At 38.3% G+C, this 27,034-nt stretch overlaps 1 long non-coding RNA gene across 1 annotated transcript in view; it reads right to left on the bottom strand.

The window, feature by feature from the left end:
• Positions 1 to 4,127: 4,127 nt before the first annotated feature.
• The window catches only part of LOC135971103 (uncharacterized), a 102,385-nt gene continuing 79,478 nt past the window's right edge, over positions 4,128 to 27,034 (bottom strand). Inside the window, exon 2 of the long non-coding RNA XR_010587186.2 lies at positions 4,128 to 7,001. This is a non-coding gene — a long non-coding RNA (uncharacterized lncRNA). The remainder of the gene's footprint in view (positions 7,002 to 27,034) is intronic.

Below are 27,034 nucleotides of genomic sequence, written 5' to 3'. Positions count from 1 at the left end.
AAATGCTATGACTTCAATGCTCGTGTCTCATCCAGCACGGAGGATATTTTGTCTTTTCTACAAGTCTTTTTCAATTCCAGCCCTGGTCAGCACTCAGTGTCACTGGCTAGAACCTTCCCTCACTGAATTCTTAACACCTCCAATGGTCCATTAACTCATTGAGGGCAGACACTGCAGTATGGTCTGTGCTTCAGTTTCCCCCTGCTATTGTAACAAATTATCATACTTAGTGACTTAAATCAACAAAAACTTATTGTATAAGTCTGGAGGTTAGGAGCATGAAATCAGTCTCACTGGGCTAAAACTGAGATATTGGCAGGACTGTTGCTTTCTAGAGGTTCTAAGCAATAATTCATTCCCTCATGTTTTCTAGCTCCTAGACACTACCTGCATTCTTTGGCTCATGGCCTTATTTCTTCATCTTCAAAGCCAACAACTCCAGGCCAAATTCTTTTCATGCTGCAATCTGTTTGGTTCTCCCTCTTCTGCTTCCTCCTTACTCTAAAAAGCACGCTTGTGATTATATTGGTCCTAGCTGGGTAATCCAGAATAATCTTCTTATTTCAGTGTCAGCTGATTGGCAACCTTCATTCATCTGCAACTCTGATTCCCCTTTGCCATATAATCTAACATATTCACCAGTTTCTGGGAATAAAATGTGGACATTTTGGGAAGCCTTTTTTTTTTCTAACTACCAGAGGCTGAAATCTATAGCTCCTAGCATAATGCTTAGTGCATGACAGCACTCAATAAATGCAAATGAATGAATGAATGCATCGCTCAGTGCCTACAGCTGGGTATTTTCATCTAATCCCAGAAAATAGCTGTTATTAATTGTATACCTGCTCAGTCCATTTTTAACGGGATGTAGGGGAAGGAAGAGAGATGGAAAGCAGTTCTGAAGAGTTTTTACATTAGCATCTCCTTGGATATTGGTAGATGAAAGGAATAGAAAACCTTAAAGGAATAAAACGTTTAATCCCCAATCCTAAAAAATGTTACCTGTAGCTTACAGTATGAAACCTACTCTTGTCATAAGGGCATGTGACTCTTAAGCAGTCCAGAGAATTGAAATAAAAACAGTTTGATCTTCTCATCAACACTAATGTTAAAAATAATTTTCATGTATTTTGCCAAGGCCCTATACAGGTATCAAAACCAGGCAATCAAAGCAGTGAGATCCAACCAGCAAAATTTCTTGATCTCTCTATCCTTGTAGAACTTTGCCTTTCCCCATTACACTTTATTTTTTATTATTTCTTTGTTATCCCTATTAGTTCATGAGCTTCATACCAATAGCCCCTTAGCTCATTTGCCAAACTCATTATTGCGACTCCAGACTTGGTGCATAGTAGATATTTCCCAGTTAGTGAATGACTTTGCTAAATTACTACTCACAATGTACACATGGAATTGCAGGCAGCTTTCTCATCATCAGTGCATTCATCTTGAGATCTTGGAGACTCAACTTTCTTTATGGTTCTCTTAGGACATTTCTGAATATTTCCATTTCACTCACTCTTCAGATATTGACCTCTCAATTGTCTTGAAAAGACAATTATTTGCCAATTAAATCAGCAAACTGTTCTATGTCCCATATAATGAAATAAGAACATTGCATAGTACCACTGTGATTGTGTTATTGGCAAAGTCACAGAAGTAGAAATTTTCCTTCTCTGTAACTTGAGGTTGAGTCTTCACAAAGAAACATTTGTGGGTGTCATATGAGAACATGTTGTAACCACAAGTTATAAATTGGGTTCATTTGGTTTTGAGTTAGTTTTTTAAATCTAACTCCCTCGAATTTGTGAGTAATCTTGTGCAATTATTAAGATTATGATTCATCCTGAAAATCAATTGCAAATACTTTGTACTTTCAAAGATGAGCTCTTTGTCATGATGGGTGAACTAATTTTTCAAGCAATGGTTTATGGAACCACAGAATTTCCTAGGAATTGTTGGGAAGCCTATTTATGGGAAACGTGTGTAAAGTGGTTTATCCAATTCCACCCCAACATGGCATGAAGAGCTTTGATTCCAGGACCTGGAAAAAAAAATTGTTTTAAAATTTCAAGTTGCAGGCCAGGCATGGTGGCTCACACCTGCAGTCCCAGCACTTGGGAGGCTGAGGCAGGATGATCACTGGAACTCAGGAGTTTGAGACCAGCCCGGCCAACATGGTGAAATCCTGTCTCTATCAAAAATACAAAAATTAGTAGGGGTGTGGTGGTGCACGCCTATAGTTCTAGCTATTTGGGAGGCTGAGGCAAGAGAATCGCTTAAACCCAGGAGGCAGAGGTTGCAGTGAGCCAAGACACACCACTGCACTCAAACTGGGAGACAAGAGTGAGATTCCATCTCAAAAAATAAATAAATAAAACTTAAAGAATCAATAAATAATAAAAAATTTTAAGGTGCAGAGCACATTAAAAGGAAAGAATATATTTAGTGGACGTGAACTGTCTTACTGGCAAATACTGCTTATCACTTCAGGATGGTTCACCAGGTAGCTTAGAATAAAAAGATTCCAAGTGTTAGAGATGAAACGTTAAAGAACAAAAATAGCAGACCTACGTTTCTGCCCTCACACAGTTATAATCTAGCAGAGAACAAAAGACAAAAAATAAACAATAAAAATCTATTATGTGATAAAATAGAAAGCAATAAGCACTAGGGAAAAATCAGGGAAGAGAGATAGAAAAGGCTGAAAGAGTTCATTCCCTTTTATTGCTGAGTAGTATTTCACCATATGGGTACCCCTCAGTTTGTTTATCCACTTACCCAAGGAAGGACATTTGGGGTTGTTTCCAATTTGGGGCTATTACAGTACAAATAAAACTTTTATGAACATTTGTGAACAGGCTTTTGTGTGGACATAAGTTTTAATTGCACTAGAAAAAATACCCTGGAGGTCAATTACTGAGTCATATGGTAAGTATATGTATAAACTTGTCAAAAATACTGCCAAACTGTTTTCAGATGGCTGTTCCATTTTACATTCACACCAGCAATGAAGGAAAGATCCAATTGCTGTGAATCTTTGCTGGAACTTAGTATTGCCAGTACTTTTTATCTTAGTCATTCTAATAGGTGTGTAGTAATATCTTGTTGTGGCATTAATTAGCCAGTTCCTAATGACTGATAATGTTAAACCTTTTCATCGGCCATCTATACATCCTCATTGGTAAAGTGTCTGTTCTAGTGTTTTTGCCCATCTTCTAATTGAGTTATTGTTGAGTTCGGAGAGCTCTTTTATTTTTTTTTTATTTTTTTTATTTTTTTTGAGAGGGAGTCTCGCTCTGTCACCCAAGCTGGAGTGCAAGCTCCGCCTCCCGGGTTCACGCCATTCTCCATTCTCAGCCTCCTGAGTAGCTGGGACTACAGTTGCCTGCCACCACACCCAGCTAATTTTTTGTATTTTTAGTAGAGACAGGGTTTCACCATGTTAGCCAGGATGGTCTCAATCTCCTGACCTCATGATTCACCCGCCTTGGCCTCCCAAAATGCTGGGATTACAGACATGAGATTCAGAGAGCTTTTAAAAATATATTCAGGATACAAGTTATCTGTCACAGAATATAATTTGGAAATATTTCTCCCTATCTTTCACGTGTCCTTTCATTCTCCAAACAGGATCTTTCTCAGAGCAAAAGTTTTTTAATTTGTATGAAGTCCAATTTATTTAATTTATTTTTTAATGAATCATGTTTTTGGTATCATCTCTAAGAACTCTTTGATTCACTCTAGGTCATGAAAGTTTTCTCCAATTTTTTTCCTAAAAGTTTTAGAGATTTACATGTTGCATTTAGGTCTCTGATCAATTTTGAGTTAATTATTACATACGCTGTGGGTTTTCAGTTGAGGCTCATTATTGCACCAATGAATACTCAATGTTTCTAATGCCATCTTTTGAAAAGACCACCCATTCTTCATTGAATTGCTTTTGCACCTCTTGGTCATACTTATGTAGTTCTATTTCTAGACTTTCAATTTTCTTCCATATCACATTGTGTTTCAATTATTGAATTTCTTATCTCTTTCTTTCTCACTGGACTTGAAAGTAGGATAGTGTTTTTCTCAATTCTGTTTCCAGGGCATTTAGCACAATGTCTGGCCCACAGTAAATACAGAGTGAATAAAAGTTTATTAAGTGAATAAAAGAAATTTGCCTCCTTGGGCTTTTATACATGATGATTCAGCTTACATTTTTGAGAGGAAATAAAAAACATTTGCTCTTATTTGACTTATTTGTTATCTTCTTTAGTATTTATTCAGTGTTCATCTATTCACATCTTTCATAGCTTTTTGAATCAATCAAGACAATACTAGATTTAGCGTAATATGTATACAGATGAACATACTCTTAAGAAAAATACAATGTGAGATATGCTCCTTGTTCTTAAGGAACTTGCATCTTACAATATAGCATAGTAGTGGCAAGCAGGAACTTCATGGCCAAGCAAAACTGAGATGCATCCTACCCTACATAGCCACTTACTAGCTGCGTGACCTTGGAAAAGTTATTTAATTTTTAAAGACTTAAGTAACCAGTTGGGCCACTTGTGATGACAACAGCACATGTTTTCTAGGGATGTTGCAAAGATTTAATCCAATAAGGGCATACTGCCCTCCTAGCCTTTAATAAAGCCTTAATAAATGCCAGTCTCCATTACTTATTTCCATTTATTAAGTCTAAATAGAAATTTTTCTCACAGATAATATTGCTGTAGCCAAAGTAGAGTTCTTTGAGGAGGACTTGACTGGGCTCCAGCAAAATGAATGAAGAAAACATCCCTGTAACATATTGCAGCCTAGGTCAAAATTACAAACATATTTTCAAAACCACTTTATGGTCAATGGCACTTCTGGGTTCTGGCTAAATCACAAAACCTGATATCAAAAGCATGGAAAATTTTCAAATCAACAGTAAGTTCGTTTTTCAGAATTGCATCAGTAGATATAGAAGTATTCACCCAATGAAAAGAAAAAGTTGCTAACTTAGCAGGCTGCAATTTGATTACAGAGGACTGGCCATCCTAAAAAGTTCAATAAAACTTTCTTCTGCTCTCAAGAAACCATTTATGCTTTGCAACAGAAGGGCACTTCTTTTTTTTGAGATGGAGTTTTGCTCTTGTTGCCCAGGCTGGAGTCAATGGCGTGATCTTGGCTCACTGCAACCTCTGCCTCCTGGGTTCATGGGATTCTTCTGCCTCAGCCTCCCAAGTAGCTGAGATTATTTCTGTACTTCCAGAGTTAGTAATGGATGAAGTGACAGTGAAATAGAGTTCTGGCGTTTCAGAGCTGTGATTACAATGTAGTTGTGATACATGATGGGGACGGGGAAGTGCTGGGAGGAGAAGGGCAGGTCCCTGGTGAGGGCTCCACCCTCGGGCCTGTGCCCATGGACCTAGGTGAGGACAGGCACTCCTGCCTTGGCACCCACATAAATGTTGCATTTCCCAAGACCATCCTGGCCCACCATGCCCCATTCTGTGTCTACAAACCCCCATGAGACCCTAGCAGGCAGACACATAAGTGGCTGGATGTTGAGAGGATGTCTAGGGGAGCATGCTGGTGGAAGAGCACACTGACAGACACCAGCAGGCCATCAACCAGCAGAACAACTCAGAGTTTGGCTGGGGCAGTGGGAGGAGAGCCCAGGCCACCGAGCAGTCCGGCTCCAGGGGAAAACCATCTCCCTTCCAGCTCCCCCATCTGCTGAGAGCTACTTCCACTCAATAAAACCTTGCAATCACTCTCCAAGCCCACGTGTGATCCAATTCTTCCAGTATACCAAGGCAAGAACGCAGGATACAGAAAGCCCTCTGTCCTTGCAACAAGGTAGAGTCTAATTGCACTGGTTAACACAAGCTGCCTATAGATGGCAAAACTAAAAGAGCGCCCTGTAACACATGCCCACTGGGGCTTCAGGAGCTGTAAACATCCACCCCTAGATGCTGCCATGGGGTCGGAGCCCCACAGCCTGCCCATCTGTATGCTCCCCTAGAGCAGTGGGGCACTGAAGAAGTGAGTCACTTCCCTTCTCACAAGCCCTGCGAGGGGGACAAGGGAACCTTTCCCATTTCAGTTGGAGGTGGTGGGTAGGTTGGAGAGAGCAGGTCTCTGCTAGCTTCCGAGAACTGCTGTTCATAAGCAGTTGAGATGTCTGTTTTCTGACCCCAGGTTTTCCACTGGAAAGTCAGTAAGCATGTCCAAACATTGCACCTTTCAGTTGGCAAAATTCTCATTTCCAAATTACATGTATTGAGTGACATTGTTGCACACACAACTTATAACACTCACTGGAGACCACATAGGTGTATTGGCTGCTGATTACCTGAAGATATCACCCTCAGTAAACTGTGGCCGAAGCTGAGACAAGTTTATTGCTTACTAGAATGAGGAAGACCATTCCCTTGACAGTGTCTCAATAGCATCTGGGAGGGGAGCAGGTAAAGACATTCATGACATCTGGGGGTCTGATTTAAGGTGAGTCTTTTACTGGTGGGAGTATGGGGAGGGCACTTGGTTGGAATTGGGCAAAGGTCATGACAATATTGTAAGACAGATGAAGCAAGGTGAGATTTTGAATGGAGTCTTGAGTAGTAGTCAGTTGTATGGTGAGCCGTCAAGAGACCTGGTATACTGAGAAGGGATAATGAGGCTAGCTGAGTGGTCTATTTAGAAAAAAAAAAATGGATTTTCCAGAACTTCCAGAAATAAGGAATATTTCCTGAAAAATTAAGAATAAAGTTATTCTTAATTTAATCTTCTAGGCAAGAATTTCTTGGAATAATAAAGTCATATTAATAAAATGACGGTGAGTTCTATGGTCGCAGCTGGCTTTTGTTTTCACGACAGTGACACACATGTGATTTTGAAACTCTCTGCCTCCTGGTCTCACCGCTGGCACCTTCTGCTTTGAGATCATTCTTTTGTTGATTCTTTTCTTTAGGTTGAGGCAATGATATCTCCAGGATTCTTCTCTTTAAATATGATTTCTATTGAGAGGGGTAGAAAAGTATATTGTTAAGATTATGAAAAATTAATCAGAAATTATGAAATCATAACTCTTCAGGGTCCTGAAAAGAAGCGTAGAAGTAAGATTTTCAATGAAGAAGGGATGGGAGCCAACTGCCTGACTGGATGGAGCTCAGGCATTGCCCCAGGAGCATGGGCTGCTGCTCTCAAGTATGCTGTGGGCTAAGATGCATGACAACTGACATGGGTTAGAATATGGGTATGGGGAGATGAACTCAAAGGAAGAGGCCTCTGGGGACCTCTCCTCTTTTTTATCTAAGAAATACTTTGTGACTCCTTTAAAATTCTTCTCTAAAGTCATCTCTCCTCTCCTTATAAAAGTATCTGGGGTTTCCCCACTAAAGGTCTCATGTGGACTGTGAGCTCATGTACACACCAACTATTTTCACTGCAGTGGAATTTTGGAGTTCAAACTACACAGAGATTAAGTTAATTAAATATCCACATAAACCCATTTGGATAACTTAACTCAGCTTTACTTGTATTCTGTCTTTTCTACATTGTCATTGTTATTTTTCAACTTTCCTTCTAGTCAGAAATCTCCTCTTAAATTCCTTGTTTCTTCTATACATTACTTTCTTTTTTACATAAGATCCATTTTTTGTCTTCATTTTTCTCTTTCTTTAATTCCTCCACTGATATATGTCACTGAAGGAATATATATATGTTTAAATGTGTGTGCGTGTATGTGTGTGTATATACATTTTCTAATATAACCCTAGGTCATCTTCCTCAAATTCCAGATGTAACTCTTTTACAGCTACTGTTCTCCAGATTAAGTCCTTTGGCAAGCCTTTTCTCCCTAGTCTGCTTCCAGCGCAACTCCACTCACATTGACAAAGGCTCAGAATAATACCCCCCAATCTCCTTCACCCCACACCTTCCTCTATCTCAACTGGGAATTCTCTTCCTTTTGAAAAGATTATTAAGAATCAGTCTCTCAAATTTTGCCTTTCTCATTTTATTCCCATCTTTCTCATTCCCTTTTGAATTCACTATTCTCTCAAAGTTTTTATTCTCCTTTGATTTTTATAAATATCTTTTCACCTACCACAACCACTAACCCCATCCAGTAACAGCAACACATTTGGTCGCCAGAGCTTTCTTCTATTAGCATGTAAACAACAACAACAACAACCAAAAAAAACCCTGTAATTTGCATGGTAGATGTTCATTTCATCTTCCTAAGCAAGAATTTATTGGAATAGTAAAGTCATATTAATAAAGTGACAGTGACCTATGTGTTTACAACTGGTTTGGTTCTCATTAGAGTGACACATGTGGTTTTGAAACCTCTCTGCCTCCAATCTCTCTGCCTAGATGACTTTCCTAAAATTATTAATAATCTTAAAACATGTACCTGAGATACATATGTATAAAATCATTTTTATTAAGACACATAGTAGGTTAAGAAATGAAGTAAAGAGAAATTTTTATTCTTCTTGCTATTTTACTTCATGAGAAATGTATCCCAAGCAGGAGAAATTAGGAGAAAGGTAAGAAGGGTCAGGCCATGAGAGGCCTCTGGGAACCATGTTAACAGTGTAGGGATTTAACCTAAAGTCAATGGAAGCCATTAAAATGTTTTTACTTGAGGAGTTGAGGATGACAATTTGTAATTTGAAAAGCCATAGGGTTGCATGTCAATTAGAAGAGGTCAAGAGTGAATGTAGGCAGGAAAACTAAAGGGCTATTCCAATAGTCAAAGTAAGAGAAAATGGTAGTTTAGTCTCCAGTGGTGGCTGGGAGGGTAGAAAGAAGCCAAAGATAAAATATAAGCAGATATTAACCAAATTGTATATCGAATGTGGAAGACAGGGAGGTGTGAGGGTGGACTTGTAGGTTTCTGACTTACAAAACATACAATGGAAGGCAGCACCACTACTAAGATAGGAAACACTAGAACTGCACTGTCCAATATGCTAGATACCAGTCACATGTGGCTATTTTAGTTTAAATTTATGAAAATTAAATATAATTTGTTATTCAGTTCTTCAGTAATATTAGTCTCATTCCAAATGCTAATTAACCATGCTGAGCTAGTAGCTACCACAACGGCCAATGCAGATCTAGAGTATTTCCACTACTGCTGAAATTACTATTGAACAATGCTGGAATAGAAGAAAACTAGGTAACACCAATGGCCAAGAGCTGTCACTCTGGTTACTTATTATTTTCCGGTTCTTTCACTTGTGATTATACCTAATGCCAAGAAATTCACATCTATGCCTTTCAGCTAAACACAACAACTCATTTTTGTATGCTGCTTTCCATAAGCCCTTTGCCCCAAATGCAGAGTAGGGTCATGCTCAATAATGTCACTTATATGGAACTTAGTCAGTACATATTATTTACAAGCAAGAGAAGTGAAAGTTTATTAGAGTGGGTTGTAGGTCCCCAAGGATGCTAAGCACTTTAGTTTGGGTTATTCCAAAAGCACACCCCAATAAAGGAATGTGGGTGAAAATCATTTATTTTGGAGGTGATCCAGGAAGCACAAGAAGGGAGTAGGAAAGTAAGAGAGGAAATGGTAGAAAGCCAATGAAAGGCACTTTAATGAGTGGCTATTTCTATGAGCACCTGAGGTCTATGTCTACTGGGGACTTTTGAGAGAATATGATGAACGCAACTCAAAATTCTCCTTCCAACTGGTGAGAAAGTTGGGATGTTAATTCACCAACTCTGATTCTTTGTTGATGAACAGTCTGTTCCTGTGGTGTTAAATGCCCAACCCTACCAGCCTTCCTGATGTACTGCTGAGCTTACCTTTGGGCATAAAGAAGCCCTCAAACAGAAAGACAAAGGAAGTCATGGGCATATATAGGAACTCTCTGCAAATGACTTCAAGGGTGGATGAGAAAGTGTGGAACAGGCACCAGTAGCCTCTGCTCTTCGATTTCATACTTCTCCAGAATGGAAAAGCATTTCCATTAGTGTTTGCATTAGTGGCCTTGTAGCTATCTACAGGAAGTCTCATCCCACAATTCCTGTAAGCCAACAAAAAACACAGAGGAATGTTCCCAGAGTTTCCTCCAGCTAGAGGTAGATATGACAGAGACAATCGTTAATCCAGTTTCAGTTGTTTTGAAACATCCAAGTGGAGATACCATGCAGACCCTCAGTATACAAGACTGGGGCTCAAACCAAAGATCTGTAAGTCATCTATACATATGTATATTTGAAACCATGGATATGAGTGATATTTCATTTTTTTCGTTTTGAGACAGAGTCTCACTCTGTCACCCAGGCTGGAGTGAACTGGCATGATCACAGCTCAGTGCAGCCTCCACCTCCAAGGTTTAGGTGATCATACTGTCACAGCCTCAGAAGCCTCTATTATAAGGGCATTAATCCCATAAATAAGGGCAAAGCCTTCATAACTTAATCACTTCCCAAAAGGCCTCATGTCTTATTAGCATCACCTTGAAGTTTAAGTTCCAACATATGCATTTCGGAGGGACACATACATGTAAATCATAGCAGCCTAAGGAGAAGAGAAGCAGCAGAAAGGAAGCTGCTAGACAGAAAGGAAAACAACCAGGGAAGCTCTGGGTCAGTGCAGCCAGGGAAGAGAGTGTTTCAAGTTCTTCACAGACTTGAACCAACAGAAGAACATCACAGCAAAATTCGTACTATATGGCCCTTAAATATGGGTGATGAGTTAGCGGTAACTTACTGTAACTGAAATCTCCTAAAGCATAAATTGAGGTCTGTGTAGTTTTCTCTGTTCACAGACCAAAATGAAGCACATGAAATTGAGCCCAATTTTATATTGGGATGCTTATAATATTAATGCAAATTGGGAGTTGACAGAGTAATTGCAGAAAATTAGGGGTTTTGTTCCTAAAGAGAGCTAACAAATGGAAGCATCAAGTAATCCATCAGATCTGTGCACATAGTGTTCTCTGAATATTTTTCCACAAAACACTTTCAATATAACAATTTAAACTTTACTATCCTTTAGAAAATTTGATAAAAGTATAATGGAAGTAACAGTATGGTAGAGAAAATGATTATTTGAGATTCTTCCTCAAGTGTTTATAATAAAAAATAAATTAGATCAAGCGTGAGTCAGATGAAACAAATTATAAACAATCCACTAAATTAAATGAATACTAGGAGAGAATAAGTCCTAGATGTAATAAAACCTGCCATCCTAGGCAGCCCACACACAGGAGGAAGCTTCTGAGAGATTTGCAAAGCCAATTAGAAACAAAAGCATTCTGTATTTATAGAGTGGGTAGAATACACATCATGAGACCTTCAATAGAGTGTTCCAGTCAGTTACTTCTAAGATATCTCCGTGCTGTGTGGAACTGAGTGAGGATTCTTCTTGAGGCCCTCATTGAAGTAACTGTGTGTTCGTGTATGTGTATGTGCGTGTGTGTGTGTGAGAGAGAGAAAGAGAAAGAGTGACAGAGAAAGAGAGAGAGAGAGAAAAAAAACAAGAGAAATCAATGTACTAAGTAACAAGAACAAGTACACCAACTACATCTATACTACACGACACTTAGATATGGGAGACAGTTAGAGGTAAATAATGCAGTTTCTTCAGAGTTTTAATAATGTCAGATTTTAGACAACGAATGAATGAAACACATCAAAGAAGGAAAAACAGAAACAAAAAGCACACAAATGAATACACTGTAAATGCCAGTACATGATGCGTTTGTTCATGAGAAAACTGTACGTAGTTGATAGAACACTAATACAGAGTCCAGAGTAAGGTGGTGAAGTTTAGAATAGCTTCTCACACTCTAATGTGCATATGAATCTCCTAGAGATCTCAAAAAATGCGGATTCTAGTCCAGTGGGTGTAGAGTGGGCCCTGAGATTGTGATGGCTAATAAGCCGAGGTATTGCCAATGCTGCTGATTTTTGAACTACATTTTGAGTAGCAAGGTTGGCACAAGAGCTAGGAGTGGAAGTTTGATACCAGTCAGGGTGAAAGTCTACAGTAGTTGTCTGAGTTATAAACTAGAAGACACAAGGCCAACATAGCAGGATGAGAACAAGGAAGAATAAGAATAAGCCACCACATGCAGATGACTAGGGATGGGATGGTGCGTCCGAGCACAAGCAGCAGGGTTGTCGTAGAGAACATCCCCCTCTCAAAGGTGTGTGGAGGGATCTTGAGTAGCAGCCTAGAACATGAGCCACCATTAGGAGCTCAACTGTATACATAGCAGAGATGTAATGTGGACCTGAAAGGCTGGATGGAGGCAGGACAAGCAGAGTGCAGTTATCCCTTACATAGGTAACAACTGTGGCTGCTGAGACTCTAGGACATTTAAACTCAAACAAACTCGCTCATCTTTGGAACATGGTCTGGTTGGGATAAATGTAGACTTATGTAATTAAGTAAAGGCTGCCCTGCTTATTGGAATGGACCCAGTGCATTCTACCAGTGGACACTCACAGTAACAAAATAAAGGAAATATGTACTTTGCTTATTTATCAGAGGAAAACATCCCTTGGCCTTGGTTAGAGGCTCTTTGTAATGTTGACATTTTAATCCTCCTTTTATTCTGCTAAATCTGTGTTTTTAAACAGCTTTTTTCTTATTGCTATGAAAAAGTACAGTGCCTTTTAAAAATGATTTTGTATTTTTTAGTCTCCCACCACCAGAATGGCAGCCTATAGTAAGATGACTGTTTCACCACTGTGGCATCAGCAACTAGATGGCCTGGTGGATAATTAGAGCTCCATAAACACTAGAAGTAAACAAATGAAGAAAGAGATTGCTTCTTCTGTTACTCCCCGCTTACCACCAGGACACACCAAGGCCTGCAGTGTGTTTCCTGATGATAGTGCATCTCCCAGCAGAAGCCCTCAACACCTTTTCTCTCCCACTCTTTCCGCCTCCTCCTCTCCATTCCACCTGAAGAAGCACAGTTCTGGTAACTAAGAGAGAAATATATGAGTGTATTCCACACTTCCTTGTTTCCAATATCATTTGTGCCCCTTTACAAAACTGTTGAGAAATTGAGTTTGATTTTACAGTTAATGTATACATTTAATGTACTACTTCTTTTTCACCTTGAAAAACACAGTAAATTTTATGTGTATCATACTTGCATCTAGGGTCTCTTTGAATTGAAAAAATATGATACAAACATATAGCTTGATGTTAAATAAATGTTTTGCTACCCATGGGAAACAATGTCAGGTGCTGGCCATGGGTAGTTTTTTTTATGTGAAGGACCAGAGAAGCTAAATTCCTAAAGCTCTGGTGCTGTGCTCTCTCTCCGCTCTGGACTCTGTCTTAGGCAGTTGAAGTGCTAACATGGACCACTGCGCTGCAATGAGAAGGCTTAGCCTGGAGAGCAGAGATCAGCTCTGTTCTAGGAATCCTGGTTTATTTTTTGCTCCTTTTCTTGGGCTTATCTTTCCTTACACTGGAATGCTAAGAAAGGAAGAATTTTGATACTAGCTTAGAGGTAACCAATATGCTCAGCTTGACTGATCTAGGAAAAATGAGACTTTTCTGTGGTCCAGTCCTTCTCACCAAGAGGCTAGACTAAGATTTGAGGCAAAAGCCTTATAGTAATAGCACACATTCCCTTTGCCTTCTCCTCTATGCAGGTACTTTAGGAACTTCACTAAGAAAGGGAGAAATTTTGACAGAATAGGATTAAAGTATTTGAACCTTAGGTCCTGTTTCTTGTTTAATCTGAAGAGCAGAGAAATTATAAGATAGTCACAAAGTCTGAAAACATAAACAAATATAGATAACAAGTAGTTTATTGCTATTACATTATTTTAGATGACATAATCAGTAATATGTTTTCAGACTTTATAGCCACACCTTGTCCTTATAATAATGCCTTCTGACATTCTCGCTTATAACTGGGAGCTAAACACTGCATACTTGTGAATACAAAGATGGCAATAATAGCCACCAAGAAGTATTAGAGGGGGTAAGGAGGCAGGAGTAATAGGGTTGAAAAACTAACCATTGTGCACTATGCTCACAACCTGGGTGATGGTATCAATCAAACTTCAAACCTCAGCATCACACAATATACTCATGTAACAAATGTGCACATGTACCCTCTGAATTTAAATTAAAGGTGGAAATTATAATTTTTTAAAATGCCTTCTTCATAATAGGCTTCTTTAAAACCCACTAGGTTAGAGGCATCAAATACATAGGTTATTATTTGCTATGGTCCAAATGTTTGTGTGTATCCTAAAGCCATACATTGAAATATTAACTCCCAATGTGATAATTTTAGGTGACAGGACCTTTGGAAAGTGATTGGGTCATGAGAACAGAGTCCTCATGAATGGAATTAGTGCCCTTACAAAAGAAGCCTGAGGGAGGTAGCCCCTTCTGTCATAGGTGGAGACAAAAAGAAGATGCCACCTGTGAACGAGAATCTAATCGAATCTGTTAGTACCTTGATCTTGGACTTCCCTGCCTCCAGAACTGTGAGAAATAAATACCTATTGTTTATAAGCCACACAACTTATGGTATTTTGTTATAGCAGCCAAAACAGAGTAAGACATTGCAGCTTGAGCCAACTAAGACACTATTTAACACCCCTTTGACAAATGTTTCACTTGTCCAATTTTTGCTTCACATCCCCGCATATGTTCTAAACAATGACATTAAATAAAAGTGCTACTGAAGTAGCTTTAAATTCTGAAATAACATTGAACATAATAAATGATTTTATTGCTATTAGGTTATTCTGAAACCCTAAAATGTAACAACTACAAGATTTTGCCAAATAAAACATGAGACACTTGGGTAATTTTGAATTTCAGATAAACAAATACTTTTTTAGTGTGAGTATATGCCAGGTAATACATTTTTAAATAACACCATTGGTCACTGTAGTAAGGGGAAGAAAATATGGGGAATCATATCCTGGCTTTTAAAGGTATCCACTCAGAAATGACATCCATCAATTATACTGACATTTCATTGCCAAAATAAGTCAAATGGCCATGGCCAACCTCAAAAAATTAGATAACTGTGATCCTAACTGGAAGGAAAGAAACTGGAATACAGATGGAGAGTCCTAATGGCAACCACACACACAGCATTTTAATTCACATCTTATAAGAATAATTACAAATTAAAAGATACGCATCAATCAAACACATTAGAATGGTTGTTTATGGGAGTAAGGAGGAAAGGAATGAAAGTGGAAATTAGGCTAAAAGTGAAGAAATAAACAAACAAGAAATAAGAGAAGGTATTATTACTGTCAGTGTACAAGTAGATATACTGAGAATCAAGTGTTTTAATGTGTCATCATGATCCCAACCAATACTTAAACAAGAGCTCAAACTTAAGTGTTCTGACTCCACATCCCATTCTCTCTCCCCTAAATCTCCAGGTCTCATGCTATGATGGTAAACATAATTGTTTTACATTGATAATAGCTTTCTATCCACATGATAATTTGAATAGCATGTGTCGAGACCCCACATACCTAAGATAAAGCTTATCTTATTTCTTCTTGATAAGCAACATTAATAATACTGTGGAAAAAAGCAAGAAGTTGGGAGTCAAATGAACCTGCATTCAAATTCCAGCCTTGTCATGTAACAGTTTTATGACTTTTGACAAGCGATGTAATCCCTGTAAGTATCAATGTCCTCTTTGCAAATCTTTGTAAATCCAGGATAATAATGCCTAACTTAAAGGCTCCACATAAAGATTAAGTAAGAAAAGGACACATCACAGAGTCTGTGATTTAAATATTTTAAACTTTAACTATGGCTTTTTATTGCCTCAAAGTTTATAATTTACACTGAGCTGATAATCTGTGTTCTTCTGCTTTAGCACATTTGTAATTCATTTTGTATTTCCTCTATGTCTGTCACACTATTACTAGTAAAAGGTTACCTTAGCTAGTTACTTCGTTACCTAGGCTGTTCACTACAAATGTAATGAGCAAAAGTGCAAATCAGTCACTGGGGCCTTCAGCTTGATATTTAAGCTTCATAGTGCCACTGTAAAGACTATAGTAAGTAAAACACCCTGTGATGTTGCTTAAAGTTGAGGCAAAAGCCAAATGATAGGTGAATAATTTCTTAAGCTACTAAGCTTTCATTTAATTTGCCCATAGGAATCCTATCCTATTCATTCATCCAGCATAATGAGTAAAGGTTTCTTCTTCCTGTTTGCATGGATATTACCCAGTGACCATCAATATATTTTAAGGATCAAAGAAAGCTTCAAAGAAAGACACAGTCCTTAAAAATGATTATTTCCTGTTTTTCATCATCGTTTTACTGCTTATTTAAGCATCTCCAAATGACACATGATTACATTTTATATGATTTTGAAATTTGAGCTAATGTAAATGGTGTCATATTGTGTATATTCTTCTGTGATTTGTTTTACTTATTTCACAGTGTGTTTCTGAGAGTCAGTCATGTGGATGTATGAAGTGGCCATTTATTCTATTTTGCTACTGTATGGTTTTCCATTTATAAGAACACCAGGACTCATCTTCCATGCTCCACCTGCAGAGTGCTGAGCGCCCTTGAGTAGGAAGAAAGCCACACACAATGAACCAGAGGCCCAGAGGGAGGGAGATGGGGTGTGCAGGGCATATTTGCCATGTCTAAGCTGATGTGATGATCATTTTGTTATCACTTATACTGTATCTAGTCTTCTGTATTTATAAAACACAGAGGAAATATTTTATAATTTCAAAATTGGGGGGAAGGATAGAATGTTGCTCTTTGTTATCTGACCCAAAATACATGGCCTTTTCATCAAGGAAAAAGCTTCACTTTACATTGGCATTAATGACACTGGAATTTGGGTTTGTTTTGTTTCTGTCTTTTTTTCCTTTTAGAGAGTGACTCAAGGTACAGGGAATCAGTTCCTTTTGACTTCTTATGTCATCCCAACCAAATGTGAGACTTACGTGTGAAAGTCACCTGAAGCACATGGCATCTAAAATCTATTGGCTTTTTAAAATATATATTTTAATAGACAAATAATTGTATATATTCATGGGGTATAGTGAGATGTTTTGATATATGTACATGTTATTCATCAATGAGTATCATTGATACAAAACTAGGTGCCCAATAAAGACTGGAATATAGTAGACATACAAAACATTGGTAAAACACTCTCACAGACAAAAAGCTGCATATCAAAATGAGAAGCCATGTATCAAAATAACAGGAGGGAAATGGCTGATATAGGCAGACACATAGGGGACAATATTTATTCATTCAATCAATCATTAAAAATAAATCAAGCACGTACTACATGCCAAAACCTGAGCTAAATGCTGAGGTCACAAAGGTAAATTTGACCCAGGCTCTGCCTTCATACAATTTACAATCTAATGCTCATGCTACTATAGCACTTTGCAAATATTTCCACTACAGAAGTCATTGCATCAAATTGAATAGCCTGTTTGTCTTCAAACAGTTGCATCTTCAGGGTAGGGCATGCATCTTACTGCTCAGTGTCTAGGGTGACTGGTGCAGATAAGGTCTCAGTAAATGTTTATTGAGTGAATCACAAATGAACACTGGATTGCCACAGAAATCTATAACTTATGGTTGCCTTCTATTTATTTTTCTTTCTTGTAAGATCCCTTAATTTTAGATTTTGCCTTTAGAACCTAAAAATCTTCAAGGCAAAGTTCTCACCCTCAAATCTCATATCCCCAATGCACTACTCTGGCCCTACACACACATGAGCACACACACACACACACATAACCACAGGGAAAATTTTTTTTAATTCCAATAATGACCATTTAGAGCCATTAATGAAAAACTGGAGTTTAACAACGGAATCTCAGAAAACACCCTGGGGAATTATTTGCTTCACTGTCTCACTCTAAAAGACAGCCTACTGACCCAGCATTCTTGAACACAGAAACTTGAGAGCTCTAACAGAGACTGCATCTTTACTCACTGCACAAACTGACTTAGATAGTGCAATAGACAGATGAACTTTGTACAGTTGAGAAGGTCAAAAAATTAGCAAGAAGGGCAGCAGTGTAGAGAAAGCAAAGTGAAGAGAAGGATTTTGAGACCCAGGCTAGAATGCAGCACTGTTGGACAAAAGAGAATAAAAAGGTTGGAAAATTGAGTGTGCCGCCTTGTCAAATAATATGACAAATGAGAAAGGAGAAAACAAAGCCTAGGATTCTAATGGTTTAGGATCTCGTGGAATATAGAGAAGGTTGACTGATGGGAGTGGAATGGGGAAAAGTTTGCTGGGCAAGAGAAGCACCTCTGTATTTATTACAGATTTTCTCTTGGCTGTTTGTATCCTGATTTATTCACCTTCATCAGCCCTTCAAGCGGGGTCAGCATTGAGCTGTAGGACTGATAAATATGATCTGGATATAAAGATCAGCTGTTTACTATTACTCTTTAGAAGATTTGGTCATCTGAAAATTCCAAGCAATCTAAGATTTTCTGTAGTCAGCAGTCAAAGACCTTAATTAAATGCCCTAATTTCTAGTTTCCAATCCCTGTTGGTCAAAACCCCAGACCTCAGTCTCTGGCCTTCAATAATAAATTTCTGATATATCAAGATTTTATTTAGATTAATCTTTTTCATTTTAAGTTGATGTCAGTGAATTTGGATATAAGTATTAAGGAGCATAATTTAGCATAAATACCCCTGAACGATCAGTAAATGCTTCATCATGTCTCTGTTTATAGGAATGTTTCCAATCCAACTGCATTATTGACTCTGGGAACAGAAACTGTGTCTTCTACTCTCTTATATATCTGTACATGTCTTTGAGTCTGGCTGAGAGAAGAGTTGGTGCCTAATAAACGTGCTCTGGTTTATATTAAAAGAACAGATCCTACTTTTCTCATTAGGTCATCAGAGGATATGTTAAAGCATTGCTTACTCTAGGTATAAGAGGTACAAGAGGTAACTTTAAAAATTATGTTTCTCCTTGTTTAATCCAAGAAAAACTTATCAGACAGTAACTAGGGCAAGTCATGTAGAGAAGCTTTACCCTGAGCTGGTACACTGCCTCTTAATGGTTTCCAAATAGCCACATCCACATGACCCCCAAAATACATCACTGAATCCAACTCGAAGGAGTTGTTATGTAGAATGAAAAAATGCATGTTCAAGCAGAGGCTTGGTTTTCTCTCCTTTTCTGCTTCTGAATGTGATCTAAATACAATTCTTAAGTCTAACTTCCTAAGAAGCTTTTTCTATTAGTCAAATTATTTGTTTTATCTTTATTTATCAAGTACATATTAACTGAACTCCTCAAACATGCCAGGCCCTGAGAAAAGATGTTACAGCTGCTTTTATCCTCAAAATGGAGTTAGGAAAAAAAAAATGACTTAGGCTATTTCAAAGCATCACAATTAGGATTATGTTAGAAGAAAGCAGAAAGCACCATGCGTGCACTTGCAGGGCACCAGCTGGTAGGGCGGTGGTGGACGGCGTCCAGGAAGGCTGTCGCAAGTCCCTGTCACTGTCACTTTGCACTGCCACTAGCCTTTTAGAAATTATTTTGATACTTCATCTGGTTTTGGAAGTAAGTGCTAAAATCTGTTTGGGAATTCATAGCTGAAAGAAGTTGGCAACAGGGCTTTGGAACAAGGCCAGGAAATCACAGCACATCTCTCTTCTTCCTTTGTCAACAGGCTACACAAAGGAGCACTTGCAAAACAGTCCTATAAATCACATGTTCGTATGTCTCTAATTGATAATTCATGTGGAATCCAATTGCAGTTAAGTTTGATTCCTTTGTTCTCTTACCTGCAAACATAAATCAAAGGATTAATGGCCTTAAAATTGATCTAGGTGACAAAAAAGGCCTAGAAAAATATCTTTGTCACTCCCTAAATCCCTTCACTTACTATCTTAAGGGGGCCCCTTTCTTCCTCTTCCTTCTCGTGAACAGATGAAGGTCCCTGTGAGATTGGAATTCCCTTTGTCTAGTAAATTACAAAAGGATGAACCTTGAAATGCAGACGTGTCATAGATCACCTGAGCTATGGCATTAAAGAGAAAAGTCAACTTTTAAAAGGAATGGGTGGGATTAAAAAAAGAAAGAAGAAAGGAATTGCAATGTTTCAGGCAGACATCAGATACTTCTCAGGAAAATAGGCATGGAGTTAGTGATTAAAGCTTGAATTTTAACTTGTAAGAGTCTTTTTGACATAGTGTCTCCCACTCCATCTCAAATAACTCTAATTAACTGAATGTCGATACGAAAATTTGACTAAATATACCTTGATTTCCACATCTCTAGACAGCATTCCTGAGAACCATCTACAATTTGAATGGAATCAAGGAGAGATACTGTGAAAGAACACAATAGGACTGCTTTCTGAAAACTTCATCACAAGATGAAAATCAGCCAGGCCTAAAAGAACAATTTTAATATTCCCACTGCCAGGAGAAGAGTTGGTCACTATTTGGCTATTGGGAAAAAAATCCCTGATTCCAAAGGGCTGACTGTAGAGTCTGACCAAGGCTGACCTCTGATTCATCCCCCAAACACACAAACCATGAAAAGAAAAACAAGTTTCCTTCTTCTGTTACAGAAAAGCACTCCAGATCCAGACCCCAAGAGAGAGTTCTTGGATCTTGTGCAAGAAAGAGTTCAGAGCAAGTCCATACAGTAAGGTGAGAGCAAATTTATTAAGAAAGTAAAGGAATAAAAGATATTTTACTTATAAATGCTCTGTCTACTCCATAGAGCAGCCCTGAGGGCTGCTGGTTGCCCATTTTTATGGTTATTTCTTATGATATGCTAAACAAGGGATGATTATTCATGCCTCCCCTCTTTAGACCATATAGGGTAACTTCCTGATGTTGCCATGGCATTTGTAAACTGTCATGGCGCTGGTGGGAGTGTAGCAGTGAGGATGACTGGAGGTACTTCTCCTAGCCATTGTGGTTTTGCTGGGTTTTAGCCAGCTTCTTTACTGCAACCTGTTTTATCAGCAAGGTCTTTATGACCTGATCTTGTGCCGACTTTCTATCTCATCCTGTGACTTAGAATGCATTAACCATCTGGAAATGCAGCCCAGTAGGTTTCAGCCTCATTTTACCCAGCTCCCATTCAAGATGGAGTTGCTCTACTTCACACGCCTCTGACACTTCCATGGACTGGGCGATAGGCAATGCTTTTCTTTTTCTACAGTAAAAACATGACTTGAAAATGTAAGATGTCAGTTCCGTCTCTCGAGGTTGCTGCCAGGCTGTACCACAGGTTCTACTGAACACATTTGTTCATGATCTGCTTAGGAGTTTCAAAGTTGAGGACTCTTTTTAAAAAATCATCTGTAATTTACATGCTTTGCTGACATTCTAGAAGGTGCTTTTTTTCCCAGTTAAGAACTGTTTTGTCCTTCAGGGCAGTCTCTGAGAGGAGTTTGCTCTGGGTGTTTGCAGCACAATGCAACCCTGCTATAGTTTCAGAAATCATGGATTGTTTTTCTTCTTGATATGTATCTATAATGACATTTTACTATTTTGCCCTTGACTCAAGGCCACAGCTATTCAATTAAATCTTGAAGTCTCACTTTTATTATCTAAATTTTGGCAACCACAAAAAACTTCTCTCTACCCACTGTAACCCCCATAGGAAATATAATGCAGAGAATTTATACTTACATGGGAGTCCATGAACAATTAGGGTCTTTCCAACATTTCACCCGAGCATTTCTCCAATTAACTAGGAAAGCCGCCACCCTTGCCTTCCCTACTGATTTTGGTGAAATTGGAGACAAAAATTGAGCTCTGTTTTACACTGGTACCAAACTTTAGCCTCACTTTAATGTCGACAGATGTGTTAGAAGTGCATTCTCCAAGTTGTTAGGAAACTCCTTTTCCCCGAGCGCCTGCTGGCAAGTTAAAATTGAACCGTATTCTTCGTCTCTTTCCGATTTAAGTAACAGGTAAAATAAGTGTTTTTGTGTCTGGCAGGAATAATTCATCTTCATCACTTCACAAAGAACTCTATCCTTGAATAGCCTGCAGTATGACTATATTGCCAGCAGAAGGGCAACAAGTCAAAGAGCAAAGCAGAAATTCTTAGGAAAGATGGCTACTTTTCTATCAAAAATGTGCAATGGCAGAGGGCTCATGAAATGAAAAATACAAATGGTCTAAAAATAAGTAAACACTATCTATCATGCTAAGGCTTTGTGTATCATCCTGCTCAGAGCAAATAAAATGTAAAATCAATGCTATTGTTGCAATAGGGAAAAATCTCTTGAAGGTGCTGATGAAAACAGAAAGTCCTCTATGTCCTTCCACTTACCCACCTTAAGCCTCTAAAGTGTCACCTTGATGAAAGCTAAAGGGAAAAACAAGATACAAAAATAACTCAAAAATTGCCACCCTCCACCTGCACCAGTCATTTGGGAAGAAAAGAAAGGGGGGACGAAAAGAAAAGCCCAGATTAATTAAATAGCATGAGATAAACTGAACCCCAGAAAAATGGGAATGTGGAAATAGAGGGATGCTTTGAATTAAAACAAAAGGAAGACTATGCCCAGATGAAATCAAGAGGTCATCAGTTTAGAGTAGGATTTTTGGTTTCATGATATGTGGTGTAAAATAATGATTACAGTCAAAGCCATATTCAGAAAAATTGTTTATATGAATTTCTTCTGATGGCAGTAGAATTATACTGTGACACTCAACTGATTCTGTAACTTATTCAGTAAACATAGGTTAAGCTGTGACACCACAAGAAATCAAAGGGGCATATGCCAGGCCCTGTGCTAGGCACTAGAAACACAAAGATGAGTAAGAGAAAGACACCACCCTGAAGACCCAGTCATTGGTAAAGGAGGAATTCTGAAGTCCAGTAAGCTGATTACATAATATTTCAAAAGAATTCTCTAAAGCAGTGGCTCCTTGACTTTAATGTCCATAAGAATCATTTGTGGATCCCGTTAAAAGGGGATCCTGTTATTCAGAAGATGGTGACAAGATCCCAGGTGGTGTTGATGTTACGTTGTTGGGCTACACGTTGAGTAGCAAGCCCTAACTCACAGATGATTTCAGCTTTTTCTCCAGCGAGCTCTTTCAGCACATTCCCTAATGGCATGGGAATCGAGGAGGGCATTTATTTGACTGTGCTGTGTGTGCTACTGGGAAGTAAGAGTGGAGGTCTCTGTGGCCTGTGACTCTGTACACCGAGTCAAGGGAGGCTGCTCTCCACCGCCTCTGAAACCTAAGAGGAAATCCACTCAATCAGCTGCAGCACCAAAGCAGTTTAGTGATGAAAAGGAGCCTCCTGATTGGAAATCTTGCTGAGGGCTAGAGTAGATTTTAAAGTAGATTATAGAATTTCATTGCCTGGGATTCTAAGAAAAAAAAAAAAAAAAAGAGTATGTAGACTTTTGTCTGCCCTAAAGACTAAAATGGTGACTCGGCTTTTAAAAAACTTACCCGACTCTGAAAGTCTAAGAGAAAGAAAGTTTATGAAAGTGGATTTCAGAATTTGTTCAGTACATTCCTATTACAAACATAAAAAGAGTCGGCCTTTGGTCAAATTGAGTGTTAAGATACTTGGCATACTTAATCAAGATCCTTCCTCTCAAGGTTGATGCCATAGGAGAAAAAGTAATAAAAGATTCTGGTATGTTGGCAAAGGTAGCAGGATAATAACTAGATATGAAAATCAGCTTTCTTTTTTAAAAAAGTGCTTACTTAAATGTTTATTTGAAGCTTAAATGATATAAAAAAAAAAGTCAAAGGAAATCCTTGAGCTTGAAGAGTTATAGCTTATAAACTGAATATAACCCAAATATATTCATGTCTGCTATGGACCCGACGCACTCCTACCTGCTATAAGAGCTTAGTCACTTTCCCATTACCTTCTGTTGTTCTTTGTATCAAACTTTTACACTTTAACAGCTCTTTCTTCTCAGCCTAAAACAAGCTTATCCTAGTTCTCTCTTAACAAAATAAAAATTTCTACCTTGTCCTCAAATCCCTCTACTGCCTGCATCTCCCTTTTCAGTCCTTTCTTAGAAAGTTCATCCAGCTAGATATATTAATTTTCTTACTTCCTGTTTATTTTTGTTTTTTTAATGCCCCCTTTTTTTTCAAGCAGCAGAACACTCTTTTTCAAATTAAATCTTTTGTGAAGCATCAACACACACATACACACAAAGAACAACTTCACTGGTTGAGAGATGGGATGGAGAGCAGAGAACCCTCCTCTCAGTCTTTCACTTACTCCTGCCTGCCCCGTCAGCCCCTCAGCAACCTCTGAACAACACCCGAGGCTCTGCACACCAACTGCTTCACTCATGGATACCTGCCTTTCCTTCTCTCTAAACCAAGGAAATGATCAAAGTACCTAGGATCTCCTAAAGTCAATAGGCCTTTTCTGGTCCATGTCTTGCTTGATTCTCCAAAGTATTCAATACTACAGCCAAATGTGGAATTCTTTCTAATTCCTACGTATCTGGTTCTCTCTAGTCAGGGCCTTTGCACCTTCTGTTTTCTCTGTTCTAATCCCATATTGACTTTCCATCGCACCAAGATTAAAAGCCCATTCATTTTGATTACCATTAAGCCCCTACTCAATCCGCAAACAACCCCCCCTCCTTTCTGCCTTTGTTTTCATCGGCTCTCTCAATATCTCTAGCCACACAAGTGGCCTCATCCCTTCTTGACCTCTTCAGGACTCTCTTTCTTGTCTTATTGATATGGCCTGTCCATTAGATCCTTCAGGTATTTGCTTAAATGGCACCTTCCTAAGTGCTACCTAGGAAGCAGAAATGAGGTGCTACTGTCCTCATTTCCTGCCTCACTTACCTTCTCAATACTTGCTAGCATCTTACATATACTATACCATACTTGCCTATTCTTTATTCTCTGCTTCTTTCCCTAGAATATAAGCTTTATGAAAGCCGGAATTGATCTTTGTTTATTGAGTGGTTTGAGAGTATGTGTTCAAAGAAATGTTTGAGAAACTGAATTAATTGAATTTGTTAAATAAGTAAGTGAATTGATAATTAATAAATGAATTGCTGTCTCCTTGTATGTCTGCTTGAAAAAACTCCTGTATTAATACCTCCAGTCCCATCAGATCAAAACAACCTCCTTCTTGAAGGTTCTGAATTCTGAGTCAGGAAGCATGAAGTTCCTCTGTTTATTTTGCCTCTACCAAAGCTGGTCATTCTCAAGAAGACTTGTTTCTGTGTGACCTTCATTACTTTGGTGAATTGGTCTTAGGCTAGGGTCCACTCTCAGTATTACCAGTTCAGAAACTGGATTGGTCATCACAACAAGGTGAGTTCATCTCTCAGACATGGTACTGAGATGCTCTTGAGATCAGTCTATAAGCATGAACACCAATTAGAGTGATCATCTCACCCAGTTTGGTCCAGGACAGTCTCGATTTTAGCCCTGAAAGTCCAGTGTCTGGAGAAGACCCTCAGTTCCAGGCAAACTAGCATGGTTGGTAGCCTTAACACAAATTTACCTACTGACAATAATGAATAGTTTACACAGAAATAAGAATAATCTAATTTTGTTAGGCAGCACAATCTTTTCCTACACGCATACCATAGGACATGCTCGATCATCATCAGAATGATGTTTTGTGAGCATGGTTTGAAAATAAGGCGAGTTGCGTTGGTCAAAGAAGTGTTCAGTGGCACAGGGATAAAATAGACTAATGCACATACATCAGACATTAGAAAACATTCTGACAGAGATTATTTGTCCCAACCTCCTATGTCTTTATCCTCATTAGGCATATCATCACCAATGGGGCAGCTACTTGAAGCTAGATTTCTCTGCCCTAGTGTTTGGATGGGCACTACCTAATTTTGTCCACGTGATACACTTTTTTCTGTGTTTCTAGAACTAATCAATCAACTGCTTGATTCATACACATTTTTATCAGATGACAGTATAATCACACACTAAGTCATTATGAGTTGATTTTTTAAAAATTAATTATCAGACAGCAAATCCTAAGATTTGCTTTTTATCACCATTATATCAATTAAGTTTACTTCAGTTGTTTTCTTGGCTCTTTTGACACTAGACTTGACTTTGTTGGGGGCACGGGCTTTTGCTTCTCTCTGTGCACCCCTAGCCAGTTTTCAAGTACAGAGCCAAGTTCTTTAGTATTTTCTGAATGAATGGGTGCCTGGGACTGAGTAAGGAACCCAATCTCACCAGAAAAGGCCACCAGTATCTTTATTTTCTGCCATTCCAACAGCCTTTCTAAAATCCATTCTTCAAAACACCAGGCCTTCAAGATGTTTCAAAAAAGCTTCTGTAATTTGATATGCATAGGAAATGTTGCATAGTATACCACCTTTCTTGGGATTCCCAAGACATTAGCATATAAAAATCTCTGAGAAATTCTACAGTAATGAATCTGTTTAATTTTATTTAAACTTTCGTTTTTCAAACTTATTTAACAATAAACACTGCCTTCCCTTTTTACTCAATATTTATAGAACATACTTTGGTAAATTGATTAACAATTTCTTAACTGCAATTTTTAAATTAAAAAATCTTTAAACACCAGAATTTTTTATTATTGTGGTAAAAACATATATGAGATCTACTCTCTTAATACATTTTAGGTGTAAAGTGCAGTATTGTTAACTAGATGCACATTGCTGTGCAGCAGGCCTCTAGAACTTTTTCATTTTGCATGATTAAAAATCTATACCTGTTAAACAGCAACTGCCCATGTCCTCTTACCCCAGCTCTGGCAACCACTATTCTGCTTTCTGATTCTATGAATTTGACTATTTTAGATATCTCATGGAAATGGAATCATACAGTATTGTTCTTCTGTTACTGGCTTATTTCACATAGCATAACGTCCATGTTATAATATGTGACAGGATTTTCTTCATTTTTAAGGCTGAAGAATATTCCATTGTATGTACATACCACATTTTATTTATTCATTTATCTGTCAGTGAACATTTAGGTTGCTTTGTTTCCACATCTTAGCTATTGTTAATAATGCTGCAATGAACATGAGAGTGCAGATATCTTTTTAAGAATCT

This window comes from Macaca fascicularis, chromosome 6, assembly GCF_037993035.2.
Source record: "Macaca fascicularis isolate 582-1 chromosome 6, T2T-MFA8v1.1".
NCBI classification, from domain to species: domain Eukaryota; kingdom Metazoa; phylum Chordata; class Mammalia; order Primates; family Cercopithecidae; genus Macaca; species Macaca fascicularis.
Note: the sequence above shows the minus strand (reverse complement) of the source record. Positions and strands in the feature narration are given on the sequence as shown.